Below are 12,608 nucleotides of genomic sequence, written 5' to 3' on the forward strand. Positions count from 1 at the left end.
CCTACATCTACCATCTTGCTATTTGTTTTCTACATGAATTATGGGGGTTTTTTGTTCCCATATTCCTCCATTAGGGCCTTCTCTTGTGTTAAATAGATATGTTTATTATACTATTTTAATTATCTTTTTGTTTCTTTTATTATATTTTTGAGCTATTTTCTTAGTGATTGCCCTGGGGATTATAATTAATATCTTAACTTATAACAGTCTAGTTTGGATTAATACCAACTTAATCTCACTGGTATACAAAAAGTTTGCTACTATATAGCTCCCTGGATTGCTGTAAGCTTCTGGGTAATTCCACAGTTCTGAAAAAGTTGATCTTGATCATTAGGCCAGTGTTCTTATTGCTTTTATGGAGGAGAGAATTTTTGGATGTTCTTGCTCAACACCCCAATGACATTATTCCCAGGCAGTTCACTTTTAAAGGGTGCTTACAATCTTGGGCAGAAGTGAGATGACATAGCAAAAGGCGCGGAAGAAAAGATGGCTGTTATTGCTTCACAATATATATGTAGCTGTGGAGGATTATATTTTGTTTCCAAAACATAAATAAATGACTGAATAATAAATGAGGATGAAAAAATTAAATATTCCTTACAGAAGAATTTTAATTAACCTATGCAGAAAGAATGAGGGAACACCACAACAATAACTGCTGCAGGCAAAATTCATAGATGTGTATGCATATGTCCATTTCATCAAGTTATACACTTTATATATCTACAGTTTCTTATATGGAAATTAACCTTAATATCACTGGAAAATGTATTAATCTAGTGCATTTTATTCTCCAATGAAAAATCAATTTGTTGCTTGACTCAAGTGGAGAAGGCAACCTTCTGTAGGCAGAGGAACTGTTCTAATACCTATACTTCAGGTATCCCTTACGCCCTCACCTTGACCACTTCCAAATTCCAACAGCTAGCACCTGCATTTGCCTGATGGACCTCTCTGGCTACTGAAGCTGAGTTTGCCTGCTCATATGTCTGGCCAGCAGTGCCAGCAAATTAATGGCCCCAGAGGAACTTCCTTCAACCAGATGCCTTAACCCATCTCTGCAGGGAACTGATTGGTGTATAAATAACCCAGCTTCCTCATCCTCTGGGTACAGTAACTGAAATAAGTGTTCCACACCATTTTCCAGAGTTCCACAAGATTATGCTCCCTAGTTGCCTATAGAAGTACCTGACTTGATAATGTATCCTTCATTGGTTGCCATCCCATAATTGTTTCATTTCCTCACTTCCCTATTGGTGTTTCCTTTACCTCCAAATAAACTACTTACACTTGAATCCTTGTCTCAGGGCTGGCTTCTGGGGTAAACCAAACTAAGACAAATATTTAATGGGCACTTTTAGTGAATAATGAGCATCTCTTAGAAAAAAATAGCTAAGGAACATACTTCTCTTGAATAGAAAAGCTACCAAGAACTTCAAGAGCCAAAAATTTGGTTGGCATCTCCCTGTTGCATGTAGGGTGCATGTGCAGAGGCGTCCTGAGCCAGTGCAGTGAGGACTGGGTTGCTTCCGAACACCTTGTTCACCAGTACACGAAGGACTAGAACAACTTCACCAGGCAAAAAGCTTCCACCAATAACAGAACTGAAATACATTAACATGGGTGATTTAATGATCACCTCAAGATGTCTGATCACTGGATATCATGGAGTGCTATCATGATGGCTTCTCCCAAGAGCATGCCAAAACATACTCAGATGATGGCACAAGTCCTAAAGGATACAGGTATTATAGATATAAGCCAAGAGTTATAAATCAGATGCTGGAGTTTGCCTTCTGATACATAATCATGAATCTAGATGATGCAAAGTTTCATTCAGGTAATGCTAAGAATGCTACTGTTTATGCAGATGATGTGAAACTGGCAATCCAGCATCATGCTGACCAGTCTTTTACTTCTCCTCAAGAGATTTTCTATTAGATATTGCAAGGCAAAAAAAATAATAAAACCCCTTTGATCACATACTGTATGATTCTACCTGAAATGTCTAGAATAGGCAAATCAACAGAGACAGAAAGCAGCTAAGTGGTTGCTTGGGATTGGGGTGGGGGAATGGGCCATGACTACTCAATTAAACCCCATTTAATGTATGGGGTTTACTTTCAGTGTGATGAAAATGTTCTGTAACTAGATAAAGGTGGTGGTTATACAACACTGTGAGTGTACTGCCACTGAATTCTTCACTTTAAAATGGTGAATTTTATGTTATGTGAACTTTATTTCAATTTTTTTAATTAAAATATTTTTTTCCATTTATTTTTATTAGTTGGAGGCTATTTCAATTTTTTTAATCTAAAAAAATAGACACAAGACAGAAAGTAGCTTTTCCCATCTTGTTGTTAAGAATAAAGTGGTTGGGACTGCTAAAGCCACCCTGTGGTCAGGAAGAAACAAGTCTGAGGAATAACAACCTTCTAAAGATGGCAGAGCAAAAAGATGGAAGCAACCTGGGTTCTGGATGAGATGTCAAGACACAGTTGATATGCCACAAAACCACTCTTGCTCAGGACTTTTTATTTTGTAAGATAATAAATTCCCCTATTAAGACATCCTAGGGATGGGATGTCCACCAAATGTTTTTATTTTTTTCCCTTTTATTTATATTTGCTGCCTGGAAGCTGGCAGGCTTCTGTAAATTTCCCTGAATGATTTCCAGATGCTCCCATAATCATTTTCAGGCACCTCAGCTTTTAAAAACATTTCTATTTACCTGCAGAAACCAAACATGTGCCACTGCTATTGTTATAAAAGTCAAGCCCGTGAACCTAACCACTTACAGAATCTGACTATCCCAGCCCTCCCAGAATCAGAGGCCAAGGTAGGACAGCACACAGGTGCATCACATCCAGATCCTATCTGCAGTCCACTGGCACTTGAGATTCCCCAGTCAGCAGAAACCCGACCTTCAACAGAAGAGATCCCTCTTTCTAGTCCCAATCTCACGTCAATTAATTTCAGTGTTTCCATATATGTATGGATGCCCCTTCCCAGTCTCACCACTAGATATGTATATGCATGCATACATTCACAGCACCTGAAACCATGCTCCTGGAGAAACAGTTTTAATCTGAAAAAACACTCAGAAATCACAATACCACAAATCTCTCAGTGTAGTTCTACCTCACCTTCTCCCAGCCCTCATAAGAAAATCACCTTGGGTGGAAGTAGAAAAGAGATAGGGAGGCAGCTTGTCACTTCTTGACCCTGCCCTACACTGAATCCATGAAAGGTAGCAATCCTCCAGGATACTGGAGCTAAGATTGTTGGCGGAGTCCCACATCAGCAGCCACATCTGCCATCAACAGGAGTCAAAGCACGGTCTCCTTTGTATTCTCCAAGACATTTTTATATGAAGAACTCAACTGATGTCTATTGACTTGAGTTCTGTGCATCGCAGTTGTCACAAATCCCAAGGTGACCTATGTGATGCTGTATAGCTAACAAAAAGCTTCTACATGTATCATGTTACTTAATTGGGGCTACAGTGCTCAGTGGAAAAGAATCCACCTGCTAATGAAGGAGATGCAGGAGATACAGGTTCAATCCCTGAGTGGGGAAGATTCCCTGGAGGAGGAAATGGCAGCCCATTCCAGTATTCTTGCTTGGGAAATCCCAAGGACAGAGGAGCCTGGTGGGCTACAGTCCATGAGGTCACAAAAGAGTTGGACATGACTTAGCAGCTAAACAACAACAACAGTTCCTCAAGGTGGGTCTTCTCATCTTAAGATAGGAAGCCAGGGGAAGTGGATGTCACACAGTCATAGCCTAAAAGTGATCCTCAAACCTCCAGCCAGGCTTTCTGATCCCAGACTGCTTGCTTGCCTTTTCTCTTTCTTGTCTCTATTTTGGACATCTAGGCCCATAAGCCAGTACTTGACCCTACAGTTCTCCTCTGAAAATCTTCTGAGTCTCCAGGGACTCCTAACTCCCACCCCCATGTCACAGGCTATCTGATGCTTGCTTTTCTGAAGTCATTGTTACAGTATCTATTTATAATTGTGCTAAGAAATGCCGCTTTCATGGCCAGGCTCATGAACTATGGGGTAAATAATAACCTTGCAGGACTGATGCAGATAAGAATGGAATCTCCTCTAGAAACCCACTAGAAGAACCCATTGTACTTCTATTACTTTTTAAAAACTTTTCAAGATAGCCTCATATAAACCATGAGTGTTGAGACAGGTCAGAAACAGCTTTTTATCTCTTGGCCTCTCCCCTATCCCTTCCTACCCCAAACTCAAAAATTCTTGGTAGAATAAGGACTTTGAATTAGTTTCCTATCACTGCTGTAATAATTTACCACAAATTTAGTGTTTTGAAACAACAAAAATTTATAGTATTACACTTTTGGACGTCAGATGTCTGTGTATAGCAAGGCTCAAGTAAGTCTTCTGCTTAGAGTTTCACAAAAACAAAATCAAGGTGTTGGCAGGGCTGTATTCCTTTCTGGAGGCTCTGGGGATGAATCTACTTCCATGCACATTCAAAGTGTTGGCAGAATCAGTTCCTTGCAACTACAGGGCTGATGTCCTCATTTCCTTGTTGGCTGTCAGCCACAAGCCTCTTTCAACTTCTTTGGCCACTTGTATTCCTTATCACACTGCCCTTTCCACTTCATGCTTCACGTCTTTCTATCTTCCTCTTCTGCACTTAAGGGCTTATGTGACCATATTAGGCCTGTTGGATTATCCCTCTATTTAAAAGTCAGCTGATTAGCAAGTGTAATTACATGTGCAAAGTTCCTTTTGCAATGTAAACTACAGGATTAATGTCAGACAACTAAGACCCTGTGGTCCAACATTCTGCTTATGAAAATCTACCCTCTGGTGGCCCCCATGACTTGGATCTATTCTATATGCATCCATTTCCAAATGGTCTCCAAGTCCAGATTCCTTCTAAACTTCTTTATGGTACTTAGGCTTTCTCTAAAGTGATTTACGATTTCTCTTTAATTGTCCTTAATCTTTCTGAGTCCCCACCAGAAGTGTTTAATATCCATATTTCTACTAACAGTCTGTGAACTGTGGTGTTGGAGAAGACTCTTGAGAGTCCCTTGGACTGCAAGGAGATCAAACAGTCAATCCTAAAGGAAATCAGTCCTGAATATTCATTGGAAGGACTGATGCTGAAGCTGAAACTCCAATACTTTGGCCATCTGATGCAAAGAACTGACTCATTGGAAAAGACCCTGATGCTGGGAAAGATTGAAGGTGGGAGGAGAAGGGGATGACAGAGGATGAGATGGTTGGATGGCATCACCGACTCAATGGACATGAGTTTGAGTAAGCTCCAGGAGTTGGTGATGGACAGGGAAGCCTGGCATGCTGCAGTCCATGGGGTCGCAAAAAGTTGGACACGACTGCGTGACTGAACTGAACTAACAGTCTGGTCAAGGAAAGCTAGGCTTTTCTCTATCATGTTGCCATGTCCTAGGTAAGTCACTTCATTTCTTAGGGTTAAAACTTCGTCTGCATAATTCTAGTTTTAAATTTTAGGAGAGAGAATACTCCACAGAATGACTTTAATCATCTTCCTATTGGCTTTGGATTTCAGCCATTACCAGGCTCCACAAGAAGAATATCATCAAATGACCCAGTGGTCACATTTTGGCCAGTTCAAGGAAGGGGGGAGAAGTTTGGCCAACCTGTTTGCCTGACTTGAAACCAGGGGTGGGTTTTTGGGCTCTGAGATGATCTCTGAGATGGGGGCTCCTGTGTCTTCTACTTCCCAACACTGGACACAATGCCAAGGCCTGACAACTACCAACTGTCAATTTTTAATTTAGCAAACACATGTCTAATGCTTACTAGGCAGTATTCTAAGTACTTTGTATTTATATTAACATATAGGCACTATTAATGGTAACTTATGGATGAGGAAGTGGGGCACAGAGAAGCAAGTAACTTGCTTAAGATCACATAGGTATTAAGAGACAGAACCAGACATGAAAAAACGTTCAACATCGCTCATTTTTGGAGAAATGCAAATCAAAACTACAACAAGTTATCACCTCACACCAGTCAGAATGGCCATCAATAAAAATTCTATAAATAACAAATGCTGGAGTGGATATGGAGAAAAGGGAGCCCTTCTACATACACTGTGATGGGAATGTAAGTTGGTGTAGCCATTGTAGAAACAGTATGGAGGTTTCCTCAGAAAGCTAAAAACAGAGTTTTTAGTTTAAATCTGATCTAGCAATCCTACTCCTGGGCATATATCCAGACAAAACTATAATTCAAAAAGATACATGCACCCCTACATTCATAGCAGCACTATTCACAATAGCCAAGACATGAAAACAACCTAAATGTCCATCAACAGAGGAATGGATAAAGAAGATGTGGTACATATACACAATGGAATATTACTCAGCCATAAAAAGAATGAAATAATGCCATTTGCAGCAACATGGATGGACCTAGAGATTATCATACTAAGTGAAGTAAGTCAGAAAGAGAAAGACAAATATTATATGATGTCACTTATATGTGGAATCTAAAATATGACACAAGTGAACCTATCTATGAAACAGAATCATGGACATAGAGAACAGACTGGTGGTTGCCAAGGGGGAGGGGGTTGGGGGAGGGATGGAGTGGGAGGTTGGGATTGCTAGATGTAAACTTTTATATACAGAAGAGATAAACAACAAGGTCCTACTGTATGCATAGACAGCTATGTTCAATGTTCCATGATAAACTATATGGAATTTTTTTTAAGAAAAGAATGTTAATAAAAGAGGGAGAGAGAGATGGAGCCAGGATTTTTAATCCAGGAAGTTGAACTCCAAATCTCATGCTTTAAATCACTATGTTATGCTGCCAGAGTGCCATCCTTCAGGTTACCTCTTCTTATTCATTCTAACAGTATGGTCAGAAGAGGTGACAAGAGAAAATTACACTCCTACCCAATTTCACTGCCTCCAACTGGACCATCAGAGATAAGGAAGAATGGTGCTTGGGAGAATAAAAGGAGGAGGCTGAAACCAGAGTTAGAGAAGGTTGAAAGTAAGGAAGTTGGACATTAATGAGCTCAAAATGTTGTAAGTTTAAGCTCTGTTTCTCCATATCTTCTGCGTCATTGCAGCTTGAAGCTGACTTCCAGGAATGCTGAGAAATTTCAGAGTCAGAGAGCAGACAGAAAAATGGATCAGCTGTGGATTTCACAGAACCTGGCAGGCTGAACACAGAGTGGAAGCCAATTAAAAATTCTTGCTCACATTTATGATTACCAAAGGGGAAGGGGAGGGAGGGATAAATTAGGAGTTTGAGAATAACAGATATATACATTACCATATATAAAATAAACAACAAAAGGACCTACTGTATAGCACAGGGAACTATGTCAATATCTTGTAATAACCTATAATGGAAAAGAATCTGAAACAGAATATATATACATGTGTGTATATATACATACACATGTATATGTATCCAAATCACTTTGCTATATACCAGAAACTAACACACATTATAAACCAACTATGTTTCAATTTTCAAAAGCTTGACCAAGTTATATTTTAAATATTTTTTAAAATTACTGTGTCTATCAGACAGAGGGAAGTGTTACTTAGAAGCTAAATTCATTATCAGCCAATCTGCCATCAAAGGAAAAAATTCTTATTAATGAGGAATATCTCTACATTGTTTCTTTCCCTTTCAGAGGCTGGCAAGGCAAGAATGAGAAAATGTGGAAATGTGAACGCTTGTCTCACTCTTCTGTGCTGCTAAAGGTGAGGTTGCAAACTGGCCATGCTGGGGTCTGAGTTGGCTCACAGACATGTTTTGTTTGGCCTACAGAATGTTAGCCTGCACAGTGGGGGTTTTTTTCCCCTCAATGCTTTAAATTGGAAATAGTGGCCAACATATTTTCAAAAATAGGCAGGAATCCTTTGACAGATGTATTGTAAATAACTTCTACTGTTCCACAGCATGCCAAAACTCTCTTATGAATTTTGATAAACAGAAGTTCTTAATTTCAATGAAATCCAATGTATCAATCTTTTCCTTTATGGTGACTGCTTCATATGCCCTGTTAAAAAAACACTTTTTATGAAATTCATGAAGTTATTATCCTATGCTCTCTTCTAGCAGCTTTATTGTTTTACCTTTCACATTTAGATCTAGGACCCATATTGAAATAATCTGGGGACATGGTAGGGATCCAGGTTCATTTTTTGCCATGTGGATATCCAATTGTTCCAGTGCCATTTATTGAAAATGCTATTTCCCCAACGCCCTCCCCCCTGGATTATGATAGTATCTTTATTGTAAATCAAGGGATCGTGGATGTGTGGATGTTTCTGGCCTCTTTATTAGTCTATTCTGGCCTCTAGATCTATTCGTCTAATATTTGCAACAACGCCACATTCTCAATTACTGTGACTTTCAAGTAAGTCTTGAAATCTAGTAGTATAAGTCTTCCAATCCGCTCTGCCTCAAGATTATCTTGGTTATTCACTGGGATGGACACTTAAAATTGGCACATGTATGTATGTATCGATGCTAACTCTCAATTTAAAATAACAGAAAGGGACTTTCCAGGGGTTTAGGGAGATGAGATATTGAACCTCTCTCAAGGACTCAGAAATCAGGAGCCTGTATGGTGGCAATAGTCTAGAGCTGCCTTTCTAGATAACAGTGTGCAAGCTCCAACCTGTCACAAGCCCCACCTACTACTCCCCACCACTAAGGCAGATAGGCCAGCGCTCTCTCTCCTCTTACTCTGGACTCACTTCATTCATTTACCTTGTTGCCTGGACCCTGGACATACGGGAACAGACAGACTAGTTTAGCAGAACTAGCTCTGGCCATGTGAAGAAGTGTTCCTGGCAGTGGTGATAAGGCTGCAGAGCTCTGGATAACTGATGGAGGGGGTGCTCTAGAGCAGGGCTCTCGTTATGGGCACTGCTGACACTTGGGGCCAGATCATTCTGAGTGATGGGGGCTGTCCTGGACACATCCCTGGATCCTACTAGGTGCTCTCCCAAGTTGCAACAACCAAAAGCGTTTCTAGACATTGCCAACTGTTCCCTGTGGACAGAGGCAGAATCGCACCCAGTTGAAAACTGCTGGCCTAGACCCACAACAGAAACAGGAGGTAGGAAGAGAGATGTGTAGGGGATAGGGGACCTGAGTTAGGAACATGGGCAGGACCCCCACAGTTCCCACTTACTAACTTTCCCTCAGCCAGCAGAACAAAAGATCTCCAAAAAGGGAGAGGAAGACTCTGACAGAGCAAGAGTAGATGGTGCTGCGGGAAGCTTGAGCAGGACAGCAGCTTCACAAACTCCAAGAGGCATCTTCTGCGGAAACTACAAGAATGATGTCCTCAAGTGTTGTATGATGTGTGGCCCTAGATATAAACTATTTCAAAGCTCTCATCCTTCTAAATAGTTTATAAATTCTATCTTTTTCCCTTTCTACCCCATCCTTCAAACACACACACACACACACAAATGCCTCATGTTTGTAGGAAGGGGGGCTGAGGGGAGGAACTAGATGGTTCTTCCATCAAACTAATTCCTAGGAAGTATATTAAAGCCAGGAGTGACTAGAATAAAAACATCAATTCCTCCACCATTACCTCTGGTTCTCAGAATCTCCAGAAAGATCAAGATGCAGACTCTCACCACACATGGATGGAGGTTCAAGCCAATTTTATTTGCATTTCAAAGGTCCTGCATCACAAGTTTCTGTATCTGTCTTTCATTTGCTTTGCTTTCCCTTTATTTTACTCCCCAAGCATTATCTTTCTTCCCCTTGGCTTTCCTTCAGCCTCATAGCTTTGATGAAGTCTAATGCAGAGGTGGAGGAGACCTGTGCCCTATTCAGCAGTGAGATACCAAGGACAGGAGTGGTTCACACAGGTACAAAATTAAAAGGTGCATTCTTGTTAGAAAATTTCAAAACATTAATACAACTGACTAAAAGTCAGTCTGCTTTTATTATCAGCATGCATCAGCACTCCAAAATTGTTCAGACATTTGTCTATGATAAAATGCCCCTCCTCCCACCCCAAAATTCTCTTGGCCTATGTTCTAAATGGTTACTGTGTTTATTTTTAATATGTTTATGTTTACATAACATAAGCAAGATAGCAGATAACATAAATATTTTACACATACACACAAACATATAATATTTATGTCCTTTGCTGATGTAGCTTTTGCTTATGATGCCACAGGATACTCACAGGTGAATCTTGAAAATATTACACAGTGTCTGTGCCAATTCCTTTTTTCTACCAAATCTATTAAGAGGATTTCTGGGCCAATAAATGAAGGTATACCTGGGTTACAATCTTGTTCTCAAAGATACTTTTTATTCAGCATTTCAAAGAAAATGCAGTGAGGGAGAAACCACTGCAATACCTGCAAACACTTACGCTGGCACTTACAGAACACCTCATATTTATAAAACAATATGGCAGGGCTCTCTGAAGGTGCACTTTGCCATGAAGATGCTGTACTTGGAGCATGTCTCTCCCAGACTCAGGGGTTGTTCAGAATTGTTAAATAAACTCAACTGAGAACTCTTATTCAAAAGGAACTGGGTATTTCAGCTTCATTTCCAAACTCTTCATTTCTATACTCTAATAAGCCTTCTTGCTAAAGAAAAGGGAGGCTTGCACCTCTGTCACCTTGGGCCCCTGATATCTCCCCTCCAAAAGAAAGAGTTGAGGATAGATAAAGGTTCACATGACCAGGTAGGATTCCTGTCTACCAGGGTTTAGACCCTTGTGTTCTGAGCTTTGGTTCTTTGTCCAAGCACATGCCCAAAGTGTAACAAATTAAACTAGCAGGCTTGGTTCATGCCAGGAACACTTGTTTACAATCTTCCAGTGAGGCATTTCCTTTCCAGGAGGTAGGGAAAAAAATTGGGAGAATATAAACCATTCTTCAAATACTAGTGAAGTGACTTAGATTCACTGTGCTTAGATCTCTAAAGGGGCTGTAATTGCAGGGTTCTGTTTTATGTCTTCTCAGGACATACGAGGGCTTCTCTTCCAGCCTGGTGCCCACTTCCTCCCCTCCACTCACTCCATCGTAATTCCCAGAAGACAGCCTGCTCCTTTCCTGCCTTGCCTTAGTACACACAGCTCCCTCTGCCTGGAACACCCTCTTCTTCGTGGTTAACACCTGTCCCTCTTTTGAGACTCTTACATGATGCCTTCATGGATCACCAGTCTGAATTAAATGCTCATCATGTATGTTCTAGCTTCCCAGATGGTTCCGTAGTAAAGAATCTGCCTGCTAATGCAGAAGATGCAAGAGACGAGGGTTTGATCCTTGGGTTGGGAAGATCCTCTGGAAAAGGAAATGGCAACCCACTCCAGTATTCTTACCTGGGAAATCCCATGGACAGAGGAGCCTGGCGGCCTACAGTCCATGGGGTCACAAAGAGTTGGACAGGACTTAGCAACTGAGCACGCACGCCTGTACGTTCTCAGAGCCACCTGGCTTTGTGCCATCTGACAGATGCTGTGCTCACCACAACTTTTTCCTCCTGAGCTCACAGCTATACTACATGTCCCACTCACCCTTGCAGTCAAGTCTTGCCATATAACCGAGTTCCAGGAAATGAAATATACATGTAAGTGAAGTGTGAAGAGAAATTATATCCTCTCTACAGTTCTCTCTTTCTTCTACACACTGGCTAAAAAGAGAAAACTCTCGAGCCCAAGAGGAAGATGGAAGCACACATAGAAGGGATCTGGGTCCCTACAGAACAACAAAGAAAATGACAGAACTATGAACTAACTATTCATTGAGTGAAAAATAAACTTTCATTGTGTCAAGGCACTGAACTCTCAGGGTTCTTTGTTATAGACAGCAGTGACCCATCCCTAATACAGTAAGTCCCCTACATATGAATGAGTTCCATTCCAAGAGCACATTTAAAGTTGAATTTGTTCATAAATCCAACAAAGTTAGAGTAGGTACCCAACTAACACAATCAGCTATATAGCACTCTCCTATAATAGCTTTATAATACTTTTCACATACATAAGACATAGAAAACACAAAAAATAAGAAAAACTAAAAATTTTTAAATCTTACAGTACAGTACCTTGAAAAGTACAGTAGTACAGTACAACAGCTGGCATATAGGGGCTGGCATCAAGTGAACAGGCAAGAAGAGTTACTGACTGGAGGAGGGAGAGGAGGTGGGAGATGGTAGAGCTGAAGGATTGTCAGCAATAGGAGACGGAGGGCAAGCTGCAATGTCACTCACACCTGACATTGTTAGCACAGGTTCTGGTTATTTGTTGGATTCAATTCTCTCTACCTTCTTGAAAAAACAATCCAGTGATGTCTGAGTAGTAGCTCTTTTCTTCTCGTCATAGATGACATGGTAGCACTGGAACTGCATTCTGAACTGCTGCTACAACCTTCATGGACTCTTCTAAGTATGGGTTCTGTGCCTCAAAAACTTACAGTGGTTCCTCAAATAAAGAAAATCCCCTGCCGTTTCCTGTGTTGTGAATCTCTTCAGTTCTTCAGTTACTTCTTCTTCCTCTTGTCTCTCTTCATCCTTTCCTGGGCACGTTTGCATCTTTGAAAGTTTTCAACTTGAAGGTTC

Source organism: Odocoileus virginianus, unplaced genomic scaffold, assembly GCF_023699985.2.
Source record: "Odocoileus virginianus isolate 20LAN1187 ecotype Illinois unplaced genomic scaffold, Ovbor_1.2 Unplaced_Contig_25, whole genome shotgun sequence".
Classification (NCBI taxonomy): domain Eukaryota; kingdom Metazoa; phylum Chordata; class Mammalia; order Artiodactyla; family Cervidae; genus Odocoileus; species Odocoileus virginianus.